Source organism: Passer montanus, unplaced genomic scaffold, assembly GCF_014805655.1.
Source record: "Passer montanus isolate IOZ18808 unplaced genomic scaffold, ASM1480565v1 scaffold21, whole genome shotgun sequence".
Lineage (NCBI taxonomy): Eukaryota > Metazoa > Chordata > Aves > Passeriformes > Passeridae > Passer > Passer montanus.
Window position 1 is genome coordinate 10,311,261 of NW_024366703.1, and position 25,106 is coordinate 10,336,366.

The 25,106-nt window shown below is 38.8% G+C and overlaps 1 long non-coding RNA gene across 1 annotated transcript in view; it reads right to left on the bottom strand.

Moving 5' to 3' along the window:
* The window catches only part of LOC120502116, a 184,312-nt gene that overhangs the window by 70,208 nt on the left and 88,998 nt on the right, over positions 1-25,106 (bottom strand). Inside the window, exons 3-4 of the long non-coding RNA XR_005627454.1 lie at positions 10,978-11,084; positions 8,349-8,494 (exon numbers count right to left, since the gene is read on the bottom strand). This is a non-coding gene — a long non-coding RNA (uncharacterized LOC120502116). The remainder of the gene's footprint in view (positions 1-8,348; positions 8,495-10,977; positions 11,085-25,106) is intronic.

The window sequence follows — 25,106 nt, forward strand, 5'->3', positions numbered from 1 at the left end:
CTGGAAGTCCTGATTTGAGTGGTCACATTATTCAACAAGACTCCAGAAAGGAAATATGGTCAATCAAAAAATAAATTGAAAAATCCAGGAAATTTGAAATGGAGTGACTACAACCAACTGTACTGATATGAAATGTGGTGCAGGGAAAAGGACCAAATTATTCCCTTTGAAATCCCTAAAATCAGGAAAGAAAGGGAAGCAAGAGACAGAAGAGAAACAGAAGAACTGAAACTTAAAAAAAAACAAGCAAACGAACAAAAAACCCCAAAAAAACCAACCAAAAACCTGATAGAACATGGACACAAGAAAAGTCAATGGGATGACCTGAAGTGCAGGAATATGGCCCAAATCTTGACGAAATTCATCCTCATTGAAAGCACAGGATTAAACTCTCTTTCCTGAAAGGAAATTCTTCTTTCAAGGAAACCACAATGGTTTCTTCTGACTTTGCAGATCAAAGAAATAATCAGAAAAGGGAATAGGCATCCACTTTTGTGTGAGAAGTGCTGCTGCACTCTCTTGCCTCGCTGGAAATTTGCCATTATCTTAATGTCCATCTTCCTACAGAACCATTATATTCTGTATCACATATTCCTCCCAAAATGATCATCTGTAGCACTTTTATTCTCTGAAATACCAATTCTGCTACACTTGTAGGAGTCAGTAAAATAACCTTGGGGATGTGTTTTGCTTGGCCATTCTGAGAGAACTTTTCTCACAAGGGAGGGTTTGAATAACACTGGTGCAATGGAATTTCTGTTGAAGCCATTAGATAAACTTTAATTTCTCAGGCTTTGGGTAAGTTTTTGCCTAATTCCCTTTTTATTCTTCCTGTGTTTCTGACATGCACAATCTAAATCCATCACACTAAGAATGAGATGGTTATTCCTTTCACAATGATATTTCTTGATATTTCAGCTTCTCTTTCTGTCTCTCATGTTCAGAACAGCTGGAATTTCTTGGTACCTCTGGAAAAGTGATATTTCTCCTCTCAGCTTCTCAGAATATCTCTGGCTGTTTTCTCATTAGGCTCACAGCAAGAAATAAATGAAGCAGGTGACTGGCACTGAGATTTTGGTTCTGATGGGATCCCTGCCACACAGTGAGCTATAGCTGTAGCATTAAGTATATGCTTTAGGTGAAAAATAAAGATATAAAATAAGCTGACTATCAAAACTCAAGTAATACAGTTATGGCTCCATCTAAGACAAGACTGTACATGTTTTAGTGGATTTTTCTTTTGTTCATAACATCCTTTTAACAGGTTTGTCTCATGCAGTGGAATGATGCCCTATCCACAGTCCTTTCCCCAGCATGCCAGCATAATTTGTAATAGCAAGAGTCTGCACACCAAAAGGACAAACCTGATTCTGCTCTAGTCTGTATACATTCTGCTGTTATCTCCAAGGGAAAGTAGATTGATAAGTCAATTTAATGGATGTCATGTTCATGCAGAGATAAGAAGCTTCCTTACCACCAAATTTGTTTTTTGTACTGTGGAGAGCTGTACTACTTTGTACAGTGTTGCCTACTTTGCTAGTGTTGCCAACTAAGTGTAAATAGGTTATTTAACAAATATTATGCCTATGATTGCATTGCAGTTGTTGGCAGTGTTTTTTGGAGGCTATTCTAGTTCTGATTCTACTTCAAGAAAATTATAAGGAAGCAAAAAGCCTCAAATAATTGTGAGAACAAGAATATTGAAAACCCTGATAAAACTCTCAAGATTTGAGTGGTTTGTTTTAGTCTACAGGGGGAACTATGATATTGAAGATTATTATTATGTGCCACAAAAAAGTGAAAAGTTCTTCTTATGCATATTGAGGATAAATTCTTTGTAATATATCAAGAGAGACTAAATTGACCATATCTAATATGAGCATTAGAGAGATGGAGGTGCATACAAGAACATTACCAAAGTTCAGTAAGGCTGTCCTTAAATACTGGGAGACATCTTCATACTCTTGAAAATTAATGCTAAGAACATTACCAAAGTTCAGTAAGGCAGCTGTCCTTAAATACTGGGAGACATCTTCATACTCTTGAAAATTAATGCAATTAAAGTGTTATTTGAGCTATCTGAACCTGAATTGTCATAGTAAATACAGCTTGAGGTACCTTATTTTCCACATTATTAATATTTGTATGCATGTTTAAGTATTTTCTTTTTCATCTTAGTTCAAAAGATATAACTTGTGTTGGCTTTATTATTTATTATTTATAACCTTAATACATATTCATTTTATGCTCTGTTCTGCTCAGGCACATTATTCATTAATATAATCAATTACTTCATTGCGTGATTTTCTGGACTTTGGAAGTGGTTTATGATTTTCATGAGTTGCCCAAATTTATTTGTCGTTGCATCTGAAAATAAGGAGTTCTACACCTTATTGTAATTTAATTTTTCAGTCCTGATAGAAATGCTTCTGAATCCAATGAATTGAGGTAGGATACTGGGGGACAACAAGATCTGATTCTTTCTGGTTTTACTATTTTTATGTCAATGAAATTTCTTTGTCTTGAAAAGAGTAGCCCCTTCTTTACTCTAGTTTCAGTTAGAGTAGAATCAAATCTAATTTAGGGTTAAGAATGTCCATGCCTGATGCACTGAGTGTTTATAAATTCAGGTTCCCAGTGAAGGCCTGCAAGTTGTATACCTTTAGTATGCAGTCTAACCCTATAGTCTGCAGCTGTACTTTTTATTATGCTGATTAAATGCAACCAGGCTGCTACAGTTACAAGAGAAAGAAAAATCTATCTGGCTTGTTGAAATAAGATCTTTGCATGGCATAATGCACATTAATTACATTTCATTCATTAAATTAGTCACTTCTATTTAAGCTGACATACAAGGAGTGGTTTTTATGCTCAGCTATTGTCTAAGATAGGAAGTATAATAAGTCAACTGAAGCAATCAGCTCCTTAACCAGCACAAACTGGTGCAGCCTTACTAAAATTCAGTGTGACTGCTAATTTACCACAGGGGAGACACTTGCCATTCAAAGTCAGATTTCCTGACTTGCAATCTCCTTCACAGTGACTCTCACAAAGATGCCTACAAGAGTGGAATTTGCATAAGGTCTCCTTGCTGCTAACACAGGAACCCGGGGTGCTCCAATGCTGTCAGTTCGGGAAGCACTGGCTGCGCTGCACAGAGAGAGGCAGTGCTTGGAAATGTCATGGCTTCTTCCCAAGGGGGCTGGCTGTCAGCTGCTTTTCCCTAGATTCTGTCAGAGCAAGTCAACTTTTAGCACCTGTTCTTCAGAATTAAGGGATAAGAAGGAGGCTCCATAAATCTGTTTCTGGCTCAGAGGAATGTCTCAGGAGCTGTGCACTTTTGGTCCCTCCATGGGTTGTACAACAGCACTGGAAAAGCCAAGAGGACACACTATTAACAGCCTCCTGAGCATCTGCTAGCACTACATTAACTGGGTTAGTGGGTGCAAGACCCATAGCACCTGTCCAGACCAGGAACTGAATTCCCAATGTGGGCAGGGGAGCAATGAGGTCTGCATGGAGTCCCTGCAAAGAATACCCTGCACAGAAACAAGGAGTCCCCAGGCTGCTGTGAAACCACCTTCCTTTGTTCAGGAAATTCCGATTTCCTCTGTTATAAATAATATTCTCCAGTGGACACCTTACAACAAGCATTGTAAATGACCTTACAACACTTAGGATAAATAAAAACCAGGAAATCAAGACTTTGTCCTCATGCTTGCTGTGACTTTGTGGAACAAAACATATTTTCTGTGTATTTCCAGTTGTCTTTATCCCTTGCCCCATTCATGTCTGATTATGTAGACTGAAAGGTTTTCTGTGTTTTCAACACTATTTTCATCTCTCTCTGTCCTGACAGTGCTTGGGGTGTAAGCGTTGGTGTCAGACCCTATACACTGCTGGGATGAATGGTAGGCTCCTGAACATAGTCCTCACAGTGTGAAATGGTATAAAAAGAGATGCTGTAATAAAAAAAAACAATTCTAAATGACATTTTACTTAACTGAAAAAAGTCAGTGTTTTATAGTTCCTCCATTTCCAATGAATCAGCTGATCCATACTGGTTAAAAAATCATCAGGCAGTAGCTGGTCTAACATAATTTAGGCATCTTCAAAGAGATGAACAGTGCATACTACTGGAAAGGATCTAATAAGTTAAAACCCCACCTATTATGTGATAGGATGGCTGCTGAAATAGTGAGTTTTACCCTGGGTGAAGGAACATTTACCTGCACAGGCATCATTACAAAGAGCCCAGCATATGCCCCCTAAACTTATGGATCCTTCAAGCAACTTACAGTCTCTGTGCCTTGCTTCATGTTTTATGAGAGTGCTTGTCAGGTACATAAGCAAAACTTTGTGATTTATATTAGATATCATGGCAATCAATTTTTGTGATCTTAAAATGTGTCTTAGCACATTTTTTGTCCTATTTTTTTTTAGTGATGAACCTGAAAAATACCTTTTTTTTCTTTTTAGAAATAAATTAATAATAATTTATTTTAGAAATAAATCTTATTTTTACAGCTGCTCATCTGTCTATGCACCCTGCTAATGATAAAAGGTTCAACTTCCAGGGTGAGACAATCCAAGTCTATTGCATTAATGCATTAAATCTTACATTTTAAATAATGGTTTTTCACCTGGAAAACTTCAAGAAAGGAACTGCTGCAGTTTTCAATTTTACTCAGCTGGGGATGATAAGAGGCAGTGTCTATTTCCACATAAACTGAGAAAAATGAATCTCATTATTTTTGATGATGTAGCAAAGAAGTAATGACCCTGTGGGATCTCATTACATGGCTGAAAAGTAAATTAACTTTGGCGTAACTGTATCGAGTGAATTACTCTAATGATCTGTTTCCTAACTCTTATGGGTGATCTCATAACAATGCTCTCATAATCTGGGAGTACACATGAGAGCATAAATTGATGTTGCTTTCCAAAGTTCAAACTTCCTTCTCAAAGGAAGCCACTGAAACACTCTGTCATCACATTGCTGAGGGAAGCAGTCACTCCTGTAGGTGATGATGACACCTTCTGTGGCACTGATAAAACTGGTCCAAAGCACAGGAATTCATATATCACCATGAGGATGTAAAATTGAAGGTGGCCCTCGTGTGACAGAGAAGGAAGAGTTACTGTCTTCCTCTGACTGGTCACCTTATCCACGGGACAGGCTTTTCCAGACAAAGCCACTCTGCCTGAAAACTTGTCCTAAACATGAACAGAAAATCAGCTGGAAGTTAAAAGGCAGAAACTTTTTACTTTTACAGGAAAGGCTGGGTTTTTCAGCAGAGAGATCCTCAAGATTTTCTGTTAACCACATCATCTGAGAGACTTGAAATTGTGGACATTAAAATTCATTAGTCATTTATGAGTTAGAAATGAAGGTCTAAGTCTCTCATTTTTGTTTTCCAACAGATAAATATTTATCAGAGTTTGAAATTACTCTGTCTAGGATTTCTCATTCATCAAGGTTCAGAGCAGGGCATAACATGGAATTATCTTCTTGTGGCTCAGTAAATAAGTATTCACATTGTATTTAAACACGTCTGCAGTGTGGCTGACTTGCCCTGGGTCAGTGAGCTTCTGCACAGAACTAAAGCTCCTTGGAGACTGGCCCTGTGCTTCATTCTGTTTGCTGCTTCCTTGTCCTGGAGTCTCAACATTACTCACTAAATTTGCGTAACACTAATTAAGGATGTGATCAGACAAAGTAATCAACAGTAGTTCTGCCATGCACTGTGATTATTTCAAGTTGAGGTGTGAGTAAATATGCAATTTCAACACAGGGATTTTAATTTTCTAGCAGCAGGATTAATGAGTTTGCTTTGCATTGGTCACCACTGACGTGTGAAGTGATGGAAAGCAGAGGCAGCACAGAACACTTGTTCATGGCCATGCTCACCCTGCTGCTGTAGCCTCCCCGCTTCCAGATCTTGTTGCTTTAAACAGTTGTTTATCACAAAATCCTTGATGGAAGAAAGTAACATTTTTGAGATTAATTTTCTGGTGCCTGTGAAACTACCAGCTGTTGGGTGACAGCCTGTCAGATTTTTTAAAACAATCCAACTTTAAAGGGCAAAAATACTATGTCTGACAGGAGTAGCAGCAGTGGTCGTGCCAGGCAGCTAGTACAGCAGGTGGGTTCTGAGACACTACAGCACCATATGCTGTCTGCCACCAAAGCTCTGCAGCAGGAGACGAAACCTAAAACTGAACGGATGGAAATGTAGATGAAGTAGTGTCACTGCGTGTCCTTAGCTGCCCATCCTGCACAGAGGCCTGGAAAGGGAGAGAGAGGTGTCATTCAGCTGTAGGCGGCACATGTTTTGCTTCTTAAGGAATGAAGTAATTTTTATCCTATGTTCACCAAGAAAAAACTGGAGCAGAGTAAGAAAAGGGCAAAGCCAGAGGGGCTGGTGGTGGAGCTGGGTACCAAACCTTCTTCTGCACCCTGGGAGTCCCTCAGCTCTCACACTCACCAAGATGATATTATTTACCAAGAGCTGTTACCAGCTGTTTGCAAAGACGGACAATAAGAGGACTCTGAGGCAGTAATATGCATTATCTGAGCAGTCCATGTTTGAAATGTTGGTATATTTCACAGCATTTTCCTTACCTACCTGGGAATAATAAAACTGGTAGCAGTCATTTGAAATATCAAGGAGCAGCTGTTTGCACTCTTGCCCAGCATAAATCTCAAACCACTTACAATAGCATCACAACCAACCTGAGCTACAGCTGATCTCTGGTGATAAACTCTGATTTCCTTTTTGATCAGTTTCCCTCTGCCTGGAGTCTTTCCAACATGGTGTCCTTCTTGAAGAAAGGAGTGAGACACACTGAAGCAAATCTGCTGAAACATCATTTGACACTTCAAGCACCACCAAGGATGGAAAAACACTTGGCAGAGACTTTTGCCTGCATCATGTGTTGGTCTTCCATAATAATGATACCTTTGCAAGTGTTGTAAACTGTGGTAGCGTGTTCATGGCTGTCACACTGTCCCACCACAGAGGGCAACTGAATTTAGTTCAGAGAAATCAGTCAAGACTGATGTTTCAGAAGTTATTCACTCCAGTCTCATTAAGTTGACTCAGACTAAGAACAGATGATTAATCTTCTTATCTTCTTGTCATCTCCCACCAAAAAGCTCTATCACTTTAACACCTTCCTCAAGGCTCCTTTGACTGATCTGATTATTTTCCTGGCTCCTGAAGTCTTTTTGACTCAATCTGATTGTTTACTTCCCACTTTTCTCCCTTTGCCTGCTCTTGTCTATCATACAGATATTGCTTTCTCTTTTCCCTCCAAGTGATGATGTAGAATAGAAGAGCACTGGAGCAGAGACCTTGCTGTCTACGTTCCTGGAGGTTAAAACTGAGCAAGTCCATCACAAACTTAGTGTGCTACCACATTATAAATTATAAAAATGAAAACACTACTTGACATCCAATGGACACAGATTAAATTGCTGAGAGAGAGAAGGCATATTTTTTAAGGACAGAAAGACACCTCTGATTTTGTTTGACCTCCTCTCAACACAGGCTGTAGAATATCATGCAATCACCTCCACATTCAATCAATATTGTATTGGAGAACCAGAACATTTCCTTTCGAAATTTAGGCAGGTATCAAGATTACCTCTGGGGAAGCAGCTACCCCAAAGCTATGTAAGGATACATTTTTTTAGCAGTCAGAAATATATGGCTACATCTGCAGATGCTAATGATTAAACTCATTTCCCTCTGTGGACCCTTCCTATTTTCTCCTTAAAGCCTCTGCCATACCAGAATTTAATGGGGAGGAGAGATATTAATTGACATACATCCACATCTAATTCCTCAAGTCAGAAATGAGCATGATCCAAAGGCATGGGGACAGACTATTACTGTGCTGGCCTAGCATTTGGGAACTTCCCAGTTTGTTACAGCCTCAAATTCAAACTACTTCTGTGCATTACATACAAATGGGTTAGATGACTGCAAAAAGAATCACTAATTTGACAGCAATGCAAACATTTTTGACATTTAAACATTATCCAGTAAAGGTGCATAACCCTTTTATTTGACAAAAATGAATACTAATGAGAACTCACACGTTAGAACCCTTCTGGGGTAAAGAGATGAGGGATCATATTTCTATTATTATTTTACATTTTTTGTAACAAATTAATTCATTACTGTACTTCAAAGACTGATTAATTTCTCACAGTGGTGGTCTAGACTTTTTTTTGTTCTTTTTTTTTCTGCTGCTATGGCTGCTCAAGTAACCACTGATTAATGCAACAGAATATTCAGCATTGCAAATGAAGAAAATACCAGAGATTATGTGCTTTCTACCTTCTCAAAGGCCAGCTGCTGTCCAGCTCAATTTATCATCTTCCTCTCCTCTCTCCCTCTTCACCCACAGGTTTCTTTGACATGCTTTCACTTCAGTATATGTTTTCTCTTGCTCCAAGGGTAATGTGTCCTCTTCCTAAGGAAGGCTGGTGAAAAAGAAAAATGGGTGGAAAGCTTGAATCATACATAAAGTGTGCATTTTACACAGTCATACATTACCAGTGTGCATTAAAAATTACAGAAAATGGCACTGACAATGGGGAGCCTAAAATACTCCTTATTCCAACCTTGTGCATACAGCTTGGACATACTCAGGAGTGAGATCTGGGATCTCAGAGGCTGACCTTTGACTGTGTCAAGTTTCTTTCTAAAAGTGAGTTTAGTTGAACTTGATTTTGGTGGTGACCTTGTCAGACTATGAGCGGGGTCAAGCTTTTTGTCTTTTGTTCACCTTTGTGTAGCTAGGAGATGATTTTTAGCAATGTTCCTCTTCTGTGCAGCATGTTGTATATTGGGTAGTGACCTCCACTGATAACCTTGCTGTCCCTCCAGTTTAGAAAAAACTCAAAAATGTTATCGCAGCACGTTGTATATTAGGGTAGTGACCTCAGCTGATAACCTTGCTGTCCCTCCAGTTTAGAAAAAACTCAAAAATGTTATGTGAACAGAGAGAACATTAAAGAAGGAAGCAGAAAGGTTAAAAAAATATGTGTTCAATTGACAGATCCAGCTCATGTAGCACTGTGAGGTAAAACATGTTATTTCTACTCCTTTTAACAGCTTAGGTATGGCTGTAGAAATGTCATGTAAGTGGTCTCAAAAGCTGAATACTCTGAATAAGCCTGTTCCATGCCATATATCAAGTTATTGTTAAACACTGATAATACAGTCCCTTCCCTCATTTAATCCTGCTGAGGATCTCTCTCTAGCAAACAGTGCTTCTAACAGAGTTTTCTTCCTCGGCACCCTGGCCCAATTCTGCACTCAGGTTTTTTCCATGATTCCAATTTGTCTGTTTGCTGCCAGCTCCCCATGACAGGGGTATTGGGCCTGACTGAGAGGAGCTGGTCTTCCCAAGGCAGCCTTGGAGCTGTGCTTTTGTGTCAGTAGATGGAAAGGTGTTGATAACACACCAGTGTTTCAGCTGCTACTGAGCAGTGCTGGCACAGCACCAGCACTGTCTCTCCAGCATTGCCCCCATCATGGGAGGGGACACAGCCAGCACAGCTGATCCAAACTGATCAAAGGGATATTCCATATAATATGATATCTGCTCAGCAGTACAAGGTTTCTCAGGCTGAGTGTCCTTCAGCCACTGCTGAACAGCACCTGTGCACAAAGGCAACATATTCTGTCAAAGCAGAAATCAGGCCTTGCAAGCTTTGCTAGCAATCAAATCTTCTAGGCAGCCACTGGACATGAGAAAACAGGATATTGCCAAGGTGTCAAAGGACTTCAGGAGTCTGGTAAGACTCAGCCTCCTGAATCATTTAGACCTTCTTTATAGGTACAGAGAGGAATTATCCAAGGATCTCTCAGTGCTTTACACAGAGAAAAACCCAATTTATGTACTTTGGCAGAGCTCCACAGAAACAAAAGCACAGGGGAAGATGGATGAGGGACACCACAAGGGAGATCACATGGCTTTCTCCACCAGATATTCCCCTGCCTTGACTGGGCCTTTAAAGAATTTACAACACTGTGCTCAAAACCTTTCTGCAAACCAGGAGAAATAACGTCTTTTTTCCCAAACAGGAGCAATGTTTTCCCTCAAAAAAGTAGTCAATTTAGATGAGAAAAAAAGAATATCAAAATGTTATTTTGCTTGTACTTATGCAGGTCATTTAGCCTTTTAGTATCTATTAATTATTCTTCTTTGTCTAGGCTCATTATAAAATATCCAGCTGATACTGCTATTCTCAGTAGCCTGAGGAAGATACTTTGATGTTAAATGCTGCACTATCAGGAACATTTACAGAGTTGGCCTGGGTTTTTTAGCTTGTGTTACTTATTTGGGTTTTTGTTTGTTTGCTTATTTGGTTTTGTTTTAACTCCCTCCAATTTAACTCCCTTTCATGTAGTCTGTTGCTCATTTAACCTGAATTAAATTTGCCAAAACTTTGTACTAAAACAAGTGATACTATTTTTCTGTTCTGTAATGAGGTTTTTTTCCGGCTATATTTTTGGTCTTTTCAGACTGACCTATGAAACAACAATTTTCTGATCCACTTCTTCAACAGTAATTGCTCTTGCCTATCTCAATCACCCAGCATAGAGTGTGTGCCTGAGGATTTATTCCAAGTGATTAAGATGATTTCCCAAGGATGTTCCATATGATACTTATTTGATTTACATCTCTCTTCATTTTCACTATTGTCTTCAAAATTACAAAGGTTCAATACAGGTTTTGTTTTTAAAGGAAATTATGCTGAGAACTTCTCACTGCATTAATGCTTCTGATGTTCAAGGATGTTAGTAATTTGTGTGTATGTAATTACAAAATTATGGTTTGCTTGGAGCTTTGTCCTTTTATTCACCCTACATAAAATGTTAAGAATAGCAGAGCCACAAATGCACTTCATGGTATTTCTGATACTCTACTGAACTGAAGATAAAGTCTAATAATTACTTTTGTCATAAAGCAAATTTCTGCCTCTAGAGAGATGATGAACAAGGTTTTTGTGGTGTGCTGTCTAATAATTCAGCTGGTCACAAGGCTTCTATATGGTCATACACCTGGAACATGAAAATCATCTGCATTATTCTGAGGTTACTGGTAGAAAAATGAGATATTAAAATGTCACAACAAAGATAAAAGGATTGGATAGGGGCAGTTATGATACCTGGGATAAAATTAAAAGTTTATCTAATTTTGTGTTTTAGGGTATGAAGTGAACACCAGGTTAGTTCAGGAATAAATCCTTCCTCTGAATGTCAACCCTAGAGCACAAGTGGTGACTGATCGGAATAGCTGGTGACATGGCTGCAATCTGTCATCTTCCTTTGCTGAAAATACCTTCATCATTCTCAGACATTAAATGAACCAGTGCTATCTTGTGGTTTAGAAATTCCCTTGTTTTGACAGACTTGGCATTCCAGTGTCACAACAGAGCTGATTTCAGGTTGGTCCTGCATGGAGAAAAGCTTGGTGACAATTCTCAGCTGCAAGGACACATCTGTGTCAGTTTGCTAAATAGAATGGAACCCAAATTTCATAATTCATCAGTACATGGCCAAATAAGCCATCAGCTTATATGGGATTTAGAAATGTGAGCACTCTAGAAGTACCTTCGTCTCTTTTTTCACCTTCTTTCGGGTGCGCTCCTAGAAACGCAAAAAATTGGGGAATCTTTGAGTTCCTCTGGAGCTGGCAGTTCTACAAAAGTAGGGCCAAATATTCACCAAATGCAAATCAAAAAACATTCACTGAGACTAGTGTGAAAAAAATCAGGTAATTTTGTCAGAACCACTCCAGTTTATGACACCTGAAGTTTTGACCCTGAACCGATGAATGGATAAAGCAGGTCCTTTCCTTGCTTGCATGTCAAGTCCCCTTTGTCTGCTGACTAATGCAGAATGCAGAAAGAGGCACAAAAGGCATCCACAGTATCTGTAAAAGCATCCAAAGTTCAGTACTCTTTGCCAATTTTTCTGAAAGAATGGTACTATTTGAGTGGTTGCATTTAGAGATATTCTCCAAAAGTCCTTGGAGAGTGGTATCAAAAATCTGAGAATAAGAATCAGCTCTAAAACATGGAACTATGAGAATTACTAGAGAGACCCAGAAAAAATTAAGTAAGAAATATACCCCCATTAACTTTAGCGTGTCCTAAACAATCAAAGTAATGCAAGTCTGAAGGTTCAGACTGTGTTGCTGAGCTGACACTTGCTGTCCCCACACCACTGTGACAGATTGCATAGCTTACAGCCTTTTGGGTGCTAAAATCCTAAAACAGAGCCACAGCTGACCTGGTGATCCAAGCCCACAAACCATTGTTTGGCCACCTGGGGTTTAAAGAGAAATTATGTATTACGAGTTATGTAGAAAAATTATGATTCTCTTACTATCCAAATAGTAAACTGGCTGTAGAAAATGTTCTAGTTCTTTTGAGTGCCAAGACTGTATCCTCTGGTACCTAATTGAAGCTACTCAGTCTAGGAGGAGTCGGGGCTGAGCTGACACAGCTCAGGACCTCTCTGGTCTGCAGTAGCATTTCAGCACTGCACTTTGTAGGTAGATGAAGCCCCTATCATAAATGGGAAGACAAATTTCTCTAAGAATAATTTAAAACAACTAAAATGCTGGTTACCATCCTTCCCAACTAACTGTTTTTAGGTGGCATTTGCTCTGCAAACCTGCACTGAAATGTTCAAGGCAAAGGTTTAAGAAAAGTATCTTGCTACACACGTGAACTTCCATGTTCCTATTGTCTACATGTGGGGCCCATTCAGTCTCCTACCTGTTTCCTTTTTGTGACTAGAGAAGTAAACTAAGCCCGAAGGAGACAAGAAAGATTATAAACCCAATTTATTTCAGAGCAAAGGAAATAAAAAGGAGTACAGTCCCCAACTAAAATCTTTTCAACTTCCTCTATTTATTTCATATCTACCTTCAGTAATAATGAGTAAATAAAAAATTAGGCAGGAACCATACCCTTTCTCAAAAAACAGAATCAGTCACCCTCTGTGCTGATGCAACCAAGAACCATAAAATTGATGTAAAGGAACAACAGACACTATTTTTTCTTCTAGAGAGTTATTTTCTTGCAATGGAAGCCAATTAGTGTTCTCTGAAGAAACATGAAGACATCAGAGAGAACACTTTTTGTCTGAAAAGAAACAAAAAGAGTGAAAATAACCTGATCTAGAAAGACATTTTCATGTGCCTTCAAAAAATGGATAGAGACAGAAAAAGAGACTACTGTAGTTTTCCTGACAAACATAATGCAACTTTACTCTTGAAAATGCTAGAGTTCTGATTTTTCCATTAGTATTATCTACTGAAAATGTTCTGTTTCAGACACTGTCTAACTTTGCCAAAATTTTCCTGCTGAATTATTTCCTTTAAACAGTGTAGCAAAGATGCTTCTAAAGCATTGCTGCCTGTTGAGATCAGGAGTTCAGGTACGAAGAAGTGTTTATTTTTTTCAAAAGTTCTTGCAGGAAGATTGTTGCTTGTCTTCATTTTGAAGTGGATTTTTTATTCACCTTTCTTTCTCCTCAAAAGATTCCTGTTTGCATTAGAGTAGCCTGAAGACAAATGTGACCCTGCTCTGGGAGAAGCCTTAGATCTTGCCTTGGGAAATGGAAAAACACCAAGACTCCATGGAGCTGAGAGCCTGTCCCTGTGCAAACATCACTCATGGCCTGACACAGCCAGGCACTGCTGCTTCACCATCAGCCCTGAAGGGACCGAGCCAGCCTTAGAACGATGAGGTAAACAGCCTACCTGTGCCAACAGGCATTTGGGTTGATATTTGAACATGCAAAAACTGGGCAATTTTGCAAACAAAGCCAGAAGGAACATTGGAGATACACAGCACCAGGGGAATGGCTCCTCTGAGGAGCTCCAGAGGCAGCAGCTGGCAGGGCAGAGGGATCATGGTGATGGAGATGTGCAAGGAGCCACAACACTTTCAACATTTCCACAAAAATCTAGGGGGCATTCATCATGTCCAGGGACAAATTCCAATTTTGGACAACTTGCCACATGTTGTCATAAAGAAAGAAATACCAAACTAACCATATAAGCAAGTTCTTCCTGCAGCTCAATGGGCAGTTTGGTGGGAGGGAGCCCTAACTACCATGAAATATCACAATTTATTTTGAACAGCAAGTGACAGTCAGAAAAGCAGAGAAGGGACTAAATCCTCCAGGTCCTCAGCTGCAGAGGAAGATGGTCAGCAAATTCCAGACAGCTTCAAGTGATGAAGCTGACACATTTTAGGGAATTAGCACCTGACATCTGGAAATGATGAACACACTACTGAAAGGCAAGAGCTGGCTCTATTCCTTCCACTATCCTGCTAATACACAATAAAAAGGTGAATTAATCTTGTTGATCTTGTTGTTCCTAGTTGACCATGACTTTTTTTTTTTTTTAAAGTGATCATTTAATTTCCTTATCTAGATTTTGGAATCATATCAACACCTTCATTTTTTGGCAACAGGGAGGTTCTCCTGATGCATTTGCAGAGACAGCTAGCCCATTGCTTTTATTTGGAAAGACAGCCTTAAAAAGCTGATGGTGTCATAAGAGAAATCTTGTATTTCTGTTTTTTTCTTCAACAACATGACAGCATTCAATTTATCACTACAGAATTGGTGATTTTCTTGATCTTCCCTCTGTCTTAAAAGATTCTGGCTTTTAAACTATAATGCAAATACTTGCTAGGGCATTTGCAGCATGAAAGGAGTCAGACCTATGGCAGCACTAAAAGATCAATGGACTTGAATAAAATCAGCATAAAAGTAGCATAAATACCTTTAGCATAAAAATAGCTGAGGCAGAACAAGACCAGTGGTTTCCTTGCTGATTCAAGTCATGACAAGTCATGACACCCATAATTTTGTTTCAGAGATCATTTCTTCTTACAGCTGTAGTTGTAAAAAATATCTTCCATGCATCTCTCTAAATCAGAGATCTAAAGGCCTCTGCAGGCCTTAACGAGGAATTTCTTGTCTTTTGAGAAATTAAATAAACTTGTCAGCACACTAACATAATAGTTCAAATTTTTTATGATACCTATGAAAATCTACTTAATCTAAAGAGAACGTGAGTTCCCTACATGAAAAGTCATCACATCTAATCTGATTTAAAAATACTGTATGTGTATTTCAGGGTTTCCTGTTTGCTTGGCTAACATGAACTATTATTCTGCAACCTCCCATCTATAGTTCTGGTTGCTTTTCTGACTTGATTTGGTAACAATATTTTAGAAATGTTGAGGTCTTTCCAATGCCTTAAATCCAAAACAAGGGTCATGGGAAAAACTCTTATGCTTGAGTGTAACCACAGCAAAATGAATCCTGGGCCAGAGATAATAACTTTGAATGATAAAGGAAGCAGATTAAACACATGGGACTGTCCAGAGACATTTACACATAAGGCAGGCCACTAATGGGCAATGAACTAATGATACATCTTCAGAAAATGCTTCCTCTGTGCCCAGAACCACTAACGAGATACATAAGAGCCATTCACTCAGCCACATATTAGGCACTGGGCTTGGGAGACTTGTGTCCCAGGATGCCCAATTTAGTTGATATAGCAGGATGAGCTGCTCCAGACAGCAGGTCAGAGCAGGTGCTGCAGAGGTGGCAGTGAGTATTCCTCATCACATCACGGAGGAATTGCACAGTAGCAGTTTAATATGTCAGACCTGAGTGTAAAATGTTGTGATCTGCTGGGTGCAGTCAGGGATTGAAAGCATCTGTCTGTGCTGTGAGAGCTGCACATATGATGGCACACAAGCATTTACCTCTTGGACTGAACTAAATGAGAGCATAAGCAAATGAAAGGAGAAACAGAAAGAGTAAGGCAAGAGAAAACAAGCCAAGATGCTACAAATGTAAACATTTCTCAGTCTTTTTGTGATATTCTTCATGTGTATATCCTGCACTAGTTCTGCTGCATTGTTCTGTCCTTTAAACCACATGGACTTTACAAACAGCTTAAAAAAATCCAGCAGAAACATCCTGTTCTTATTCTAAGCTGTGGGATAGAGCACATTGCAGACATGCAGAGTCAAAGATGAAATGGGCAGTGCCTGTTAATGGCAAGAAAAGCCTGTACAACTTACAGCATGGTGCTCTAATTAACAAAGAATGGAACAAAGATAGACATTCCAGATCTTTGCCAATTCTCCTTCAAGTAATTGTACTTCTGTAAAGGAATCTGCAAGGACACAGTCCTAACCTGTGTGTGAATGGCTTTAACCTCCATGCATTGTTTCATCCTGATGGAGCTTTCCTCCTCATTTCATATTCCTTACGAATTTCTAGGCTCCAGTCAGAATCAGAACCAGAGATGAGGCACTGAAACTCTGAAAGAATTCCTGTATGGGAACCTGGACATGGGAAATCATGCTGTGAAACTGCTGGACAGGTTTGGTGAACTTGAAAGATAAGGGTAGCCTGGACAAAATGTCACATTGGTGGTTATTGATGCAATTTGGACGCAAACTATGAAATGTAATTGGTCTGAATAATGTCTGTGCTTATATTCATGCCACTGGCAATGAATCTGTAAAGCAAAATGGCTGGTGCTGAGGACCAAATATCACTGGGCTCATTTTGGTTTTTATGTCATTTATGTAATTTTTTAATGTCAGATTTATATCAGACAGGGTCCCAAGCTATTTGCATCTCCCAAAATTCTCTGCTGTAGGAACAAAAGTATGATAAATAGAATTTACTTCAAAAGCACACTTCTGCCCTGAGATGACATAGTAACATAGATGTGTCTGAAGGTACTTGGCAATGACATATCATATCTGAATAACTAAAGTTTAAAAGTGCTTTATAGACATTCATTATAGACAATTAGAAAATGGTGCTTCACCAGAAAAAAAAACAAACCAACAAAACAACAAAATCTCCTAAATTCCAAAATATTCTTCTGAACTTTCAATGAAAAAATAATGGTGAAAATTTAAACACTTCTTTTTTCAAGCAAAACTTACCAAGGTATTTTGATTCTACATTTCTTGGCTCTTTGCATGAAGCTTGTCTGATTCACTCAATCAGATTCCCAAATTTTAGCTCTGTGCTTTGGAAAAACAGGATCCATCTGGTAGATGCAGGCAAAACCACCATAAAAAGGATTAACTCGTATGATATTTTTCTGATTTTCATTCCCAATCTTGGGAAGGACCCAGAAAAAAAATTCACAATAAGAAAAAAGGGCTCGGTTTTTATGGACGAAATAATCACTTGACAGGAAGTACAAGGCTGAGCTTAGTGGATGAAAAACTAGTCAGGCATGAGAATTTGGTAACCATGAAACTGCTAACCCCCTGTGTGATGGATGGCCTTTCCACTTAGAACATCCTGACCAAAAGCAGTTTTTGCCTGCTGACATGGAGTGACACCATTGCCATCAGAACTACTGTGAAGATGACACATGCATAAAACCTGGGCATTTCTTACAGTAGGAATAGGGGGACACATGCAGCCAGAAGAGAGCTGTAATAAACTGTCTTCAGAACAAAGAGAGCTACCTCTGAATTCAGTGGTCATTTAGTGTCTGCAGCACAGCTGGGTACAGATAAAAGGTTTGATTGCTCCCAGTCTGAAAGCCTCTGTGGCAAAGACGGGCTGGGAGAGCATTGCTTTGCAAAGGAGTTTGCTATTCAAATGTGCTGCATGTAATTAAGGGCATTTGCATGAAATTTTTACATCCTCAAGGCTCAGGTTAGAAACACATGCATCTGTCACAACTTAACATGTTCAGTGAAAGAAGACATAGAGTTGAAATAATTACAGGGTGGTTATTTCTAATGAGAGAGCAAGCCAAAATACAAAGGAAGGAGACGGGAAAGGAAAGAATTCAGGGACTAGCAAGAGTATGTCAAAGCTGCAGTGTTAAGGGTAAAAAATCAGCAAAAAGCTTTTTCATTTCATGTCTTTCATCTTCAATTCTCAGAAGTTATAATAATTCTTAAGCCTGTGATTTGTATGTTAGCTAGAGATTAATGATTTTTATTTATAGCACCTCAAGGCGAAGCTCGTTGACAATTTCCCATGCATGGCAACAATGTCTGGAATAGATTTTTAATCATGGGAATTATTGGGAGGATTTAAAAAATCTCGGCCTGTTAACGTTTTATTCAAATTTCAGGGCCCAGATGATGTCCTTTTGCAAAACATCTTTTAGACTCTGCTGGCGTTTTTTCAGACTGGTGATAAACAGGGTTTTTGGCTAATAGCACCATATAGCTCAGCAGTACAACTGCTTTGCTCTTTAAATTTTCTTGAGGATAATTTTCGGTAAAAAGCAATTACCCAGTGTTCTGGATTCAGCTGGGATAGAGTTAATTTTCTTCCTGATAGCTGGTCCAGTGCTCTGTTTTGGATTGGCTTTGAGAATGATGTTGATAAGCCAGGGATGTTTTAGTTGTTGCTGAGCAGCACTCACAGGACTTGTCAGCTTCTCTGCCCTGCCAGTAGAGAGTTTGGGGGGCACAAGGAGCTGGGAGGGGACACTCAGGACAGCTGACCCCAGCTGGCCCGAGGGATATTCCAGACCATGTGGCACCATGCTCAGCATGGGGAAAAGCTGGCTGGGGGTGGATGCTCAAGAACTGACTGGGTATCAGCTGGTTGGTAATGAGCAATTGTTTTGCATTTGCATCACTTGTTTTTCTTGAATTTTATTTCAACCTCTTGCTGTTATTTTCTTTTTAATTAAAATTATTGGCTTTGTTATTATTATTATTCAATTTTTAAACTGTTCTTATCTCAACCCTGGAGCTTTCTTACTTTTACTTTTCTGGTTCCCTCCCTGTCCCAGGGAGGCTGGAGGAGGTGGAGTGAGCAGTTGTGTGGTGTTTAGTTATGCACTGGCTTAATCCACAACCTTCACCTGCTGAGGACATCCAGATTCCTTCTTTAGATCTCTTTGAGAGGTCATGTTGGTACTACTTTAACATAGTGCCAGCAGTTACAAGAGCAAATTTACTCTTTTGAAGGTAACATTCTGCTTTACAGTTAGGGAGTGCTCTAAACCACAGGCATTTTGCTGAAACTACAAAACCACCTTAATCAAGGTTAAACCCTCCAAACTCCCACTGTGATCCCGCAGAGTCAATTAATGCACTACTTTTAGTAGGAAAAAAAAAAGGATCAAGAGTGAATAAAATATTTCTTCCTTTAAATAAGGTTGAACACTGAGTTGAAACCTTGGTCAGCTTAGGTCTGTGGCAAATGCTTTTTTTACTAGCAACAGAATTTAAGCAACAGAAAAAGCATCCCTGGCAAACTAACTAAACCCCAGACAGTAAAAACACTTAAAACTTAAACGAATAAGGAAAGCTTTAACACAAGCTCTTTTTTCTTTTCTATTTAGATACAGAGAAATTTTTTGTGATGCTGCCTCCTGGAGTGTCTTTCTGTTGGTAATGGAGGTGGCCTTAATTGCCCTCTTGCAAGTCATTGTTACTCGAAATGAGCTAACAGAAGCTTCTTCTGTTGATTTCTCTTATGAGTATGAATATGATTTCTTGGAAACAATTAAGACCAGAGAGTGAGGAAGAAAGAAAAACAAAGATAAATGTGCTGCTTCTGATTCTGCAGACCATGGCATGAAGTGTCTGTGTAAGAGAAACAAGGGCTGGTGAACATCTCTAGAGCTGCCTGGGCAAACACACATCACTAACAGCTTCTTTCAGACAGAGATGCCTTCCTGGTCACAGGCTCAGAGCAGCACAGCCAGACTTCACAGTAGATTCTTTTCTTTAGTAAAATGCAAAGAAGGAAGAAAGGAAACAGAGTCAAGAAGAGAAAGAGCACATTTCAGATGTAGCACCGGTGGGGAAATAAATAATCTTCCAGGTGGAAAACATTACTTTTTTTATGGCACACTTAATTTCTCCAGCCTTCAGTAAAACCTTGACCAAAGGCTGACTGATAATTTTGGTGGAGGCTGTGGTCTCAAAACCTTGCAAGAAAGGCAGAAAGGGTGGAGAAGGTTGTTATTTCCTCCCGTTAGTAATGGTGGTTTCAGCACTAAATTAAAAAAAAATCTCAGGTGTTTTTTCCATCCTCTGCTCACATTTCTTTCTGCTGTTTCTGTTTAGTTCAGAGGGTGACATTGGTTTAATAGCAGAACCTATGCCAGGATGTAAAATGGTATCAACAGATTTAAAATTTCATTATATCCATCTTTCCATCTTTAAATTGAAGCTAAATTTTTAAATAACTTGCAGTTGTTCTTTTTTTATTTGGTCAACATAAATTGCTTGTACTTCACATTCAACTTTGAAAATAGACATTTTCCTTTGAAACTTTTACAAGAAGCTTCACTTTTTAATTTTCATTTCTTTATTTACGTTCTTTTTATGCTATAAAATAAAGCCTTAAGTGATGCAAAGAATTTAATCTGCACAACAGGAGTTATTGATTTAACATCCAAAAAGAATTAATCACTGGATTTATATCCTGTCCTCCATTAATTTAACTAGTCTTCCACAACCATGCTCTCCAGAGACAAGCCTACATGAAGAAATATATTCCCTGTTAATTCCATGTTGAAAGATCAATGAAGTGTCCCAGAACTCAGTGTTAAAGTTCATCTTACTCCATTCTACAAAAGGCTTCATTTCTTTACATGCCACAATAGTATTTTATATTGCAGCCTCCATTGACAGGAGGAGAACAGATGCTGAGATTAGGCAGAGATTAAGCACAGCCTCAGCATCCACAGCAGTTCTGCTCTCAGGACCCTCTGCCACCCTTTCTGCCTCTTTAGAGGATGTCTGTGGGGTCCTGGTCTATGGCTGCAGTATCTCACCCAAGGTACTGAGAGCACTACAGCACAAAGGTTTGAAATGCACATTTCACCCACCATAACAACAACTTTTTGTTTATGTCGTTGGGGACACAAACACAAATTACTATTGTTAATGCAGGAATTGTCTTCAGGACTCATGAGCATCATGAACTCTAATGGCATTTATGGCTGACTTGCTGTACCAAAAAGCACAATAGCCTCTTGATTACATTTCCATTTATGAGTTTAGAAGGCTAATTTATGAAAACCGTGTTTGGAAATAATGCAACTGAAGTATTTTTACTAGTGTTGATGTTACATTAAATATAAAGAACAAGACACGGGCTTATTCTACATAATAACCAAGGAAAAGAAAAATATGCAGCCACTTCTCTGCAGTCATAGCTCAGATCTCTGAACTGACCACAGACCTTTCCTCATGTCAGCTTTATGAAGTAGCATGGAAGGCTTCCCTGCAGTCCAAACCCAAATTTTGTTTCCACAACTTCAGGAGGTTTAAAACTGAGATAGGATTACAACTGCCTACTTAGATCATCCTAAATCCATCACAAACGCAGCCTGAGGAACCTAGTGAAGGCTCAAGTACTTTACTACTCAGTCTCATTAGATTTGTTTTCTTTAGTCTTTAGTCTCTACTTGCCCTTTGCACAGAAGTCCCTAAGTAGGATGTCAAAATAAACAGTACCCAAGTGGGAGATAAACATTTGATTTTGTGATGTTAAAGTTAGTTTCAGATGGCTAAACTATCCCACAATGCCTCAGAATGCATCTCAATTCACACAGGGAAAAAACTTGCATAAAAATGAAAGAGCAACCTAAGTCTACAGAGAACTGCTAAATACTTCTATATTGCAGCTGATGTTATGGTCTTTAGGAAAGATCCACAAAGGCCTCCAGACAAGTATAAGACAAGATATGAACATTAGGCTATTTTTGCACAAGTCCGAGGTCATGTGAAAATGTTTTCCTATGCTTCGTGTTCTTTGCAAAATCAGTATTTCTCTCAGAAATGTTATATTGTACACAGAGTTCCATAGCAGTAGCTTTGCACTGCATGTATGTGACACTTTTTGAAACTGCTGGAAGATTGGATATAATTAAAAATAATAACAGATTCTGCTAAAAATACTGAATCAGAAACTTCAAACCAGATTTACTTCATTCAGTTGGGAAGTTGGGACTTTGCCCCTTATTTTTATTTTTTGCAGGGTCAGGGTCAACCCTTGAGGAGGACAACAAATTGGACTGATGGAGACATCATGTTCTGACCAGGAGAGATGATTGCTGCAATGGAACTGGAGAACATTTGGGAGATCACACTGACCTTGTAAAGTCCAAGTGACTCACACCATTGGAAAAGAGAGGGGCTCTTATCAACACCAAGAATAGTCTTGCCATGTACAAAAAAGTGAAGAAAGACAGAAATGGAAACAATTGTTTCCACAAGCAAATTGCCAGCAGTCTGTAGTGCCCTGAACATTTAGAATCCATGGCAAAGCTTATATTTCTATTGTGCATTTAAAAATTGCAGTGCAGTCACCAAGTCCAACTGAAATCAAAAGAAAAGGGATGCTGTTTTCAAATTATATGTCAAAGCAGTCTGGAAGCTGTAGTATTTCTTTCATTATTTTTTATTCTGTTTGCTTTGGTTACCTCACAATACATGACCAGAACAAAACCTTAGAGAGAAAGCATTTCCTTACCCAAAGAAAACTTACCAGATTTTGAACCATTTTTACCTTCCATAAAAGGACACAAAAGACATGACAATTTTCACAAAATTAAAATCTCCCAAAAACTTGATCAAATTTTGCCTAGTTTTATATTTTGTTTTCCCTTTCACCAGAGATGAAACTACTTCTGTAAGAGAAATTTTAAAACGAAAAAAGCAAGGCAAAGCAAAACAAAAGGCACTTCAGATGATAAGAAAACCTCTGGTTGTTTAGTGTGTCAAAATCAAGCTCTGGATTATTTCCACATCAGCTTTATTGAAAGCACTGGTAAGGTAAATTGAAGGCCAGGTGCCTCAAAACCAGCTGTAACTCTGCCACAAAATGGGGCTTTTCACCAGAAAGCTGCAGCAAGGAGAATGTATGAAGGTTAGTCAGAAAATGACTTTGAGTACTGATGTGACCCCACTGCTAGAAAAGCTGATGCAAACCACCAGACTGTTCCCCAGAACCACAAGTTTCTGATGTGCAGAGATGCTCTCTAACCTCCTGCATTCCAGGCTTCTACCAGCTGGTTGCCTGAGCTGGAAAAGGATCCAGTGACAAAAGTAGACCCAATTCCAGAGTTACACAGCAAAATTTATCAAATTAATTTTCAAATGGAACATGTGTTGACCTCAGCTCTTTACTGGTGCAGGATAAATTTCAATAAAATCAGTGTTTTTCAGTAGATAAATATCCTCAGATCCCTGCTCAACTCATTTAAACCGTTCAGTACTGCTGTCCTTTGAATCTATATTCATTTGCTCCAGCTAGGCATTGTTCCACATCCTGATCAACTCAGTCTCAGTTGATTCATCTTTCTTATTACATGAGAATGTGAGCCTGAGAACAGGATCTAAATGAGGACAGTACCTTATTAATTCAAACATCAACTGATGGGAAGGCAAAATAATTTTATTGCAGTCCCTTCAGCAGTGAAATACAAATGACTACGGCAGATGTTACCATGAAAATTTAACTCTGAATTTCTGTTCCAAAAACCAGCCTATAATTTAACTTTTTAGCCAGGTTGGCACTCTTATTAGCAGTGGTGCACTACCCTGACTTCTTTAATATCTTGACTGAGGAAAGGGGAGTTGTCCTCTGATGGCTTGGTATGCAGTGACACCATTTACAAGCACAGCTTACAGCACTTGGAGTGAATTTGCTGTGTAACTCTCCATGATCTGTTAATCAGAATTTTGGCTACCATTTGGACATAAAGTTTGAACATTACATCTTTATTCCTGCCCACCCACAACTGACAGACTGGGTAATTTCAACCACAATTATTCTTTTGAAAACATGGTGAAGGGAAAATACATTAAATTGGTTTGATTGCAAAGAGTCCTGCTCTTCCTTTTTTTCAATAATGATTTTCCCCCCAGCCTCTGTAGAGGTCATTTACATTTGGGAACAGAATAAAATCTTGTCACTGTCTTCTGCCATCTGAAAAAACTGTCCAAATTTGATCAAGCTATGAGAAAAATGCAATTTACACACCATGTATTCTCTAGGAACTTCATAATCTGTTATTTTAACCTTCAAAGATTTCTTCTAGAGGATAATGTTCTGGTCCAGTCTCAGAGCTCTGCTCCCCACATAGGGGCATGCTGAAATCTAATGTACTGACAATTCTGTGGAGTTTGCTTTAAAAACAAGTTAGGAAAGAGAGTGCACATTTAATACCATAGGTTTTGTATGAACTAAAAACTGTCAGATGTTAATTTACTAAGGGAAGTTGTTTATAAAATATAGATACTCCTGATGATTCTGTGTACCTTGCAGTGTTGGAAATTAGAAAAAAATATGAAGAAAAATAATGGGTAAGAGTAGTATGAAGAAATCCATTACAATAGCAACTGAAACAACCTGCACTGCAGAAAGAGCTCATGAGGAATGGTAAGAGTTTCTATGACCCAGAGCCATGGGACTGGTACCTCTGTGAAGGGAAACTAAGGTAAGAAAAACTTTATCAGGAAATGTCAAAAAGTAGGGGAACCAGCAGCATTAATAAACCTGTTTTAATACATTAAAGATTCCAATGTCACTTGTCCTGTCCTTTGAGACTGGCATAATTCCATAGTTGCATTTTCTGCATACATCTGTTCACTTGGCTTATCTGATAAGTGTGTTCAGGCCAGGCTATGAGACTTGTGATAAAAGCTGTGTGATATCTTTTGCTTTGGAAACAGATTTTAACTAAATCACCCTGATCAAATTGAATTGAATTGAATTTCTTCAACAGATATGCATGCTCACCAGATGTGTTAATGCATTATTTTAGGAAAACAGCAAAGACATGGGGAGAAGAAAAAGGATCAGGGACTAATTTGAAGGGAACAAAATGAAATGCTCGCATATAATGGAGAAGATATCTCCCCAAGCCCCTAAAAGGTGTTCAAGATTTCTACATCTGTGTTCATTTTCTGAAAGAAATCAGCTGTGAAACAACCATGGGAGTGAAAGGTTTGCCAGGAGACATCTACAGAAAACTTACTAAGAGTTTAAGAAGAAACCATTTAATTCTGGGGA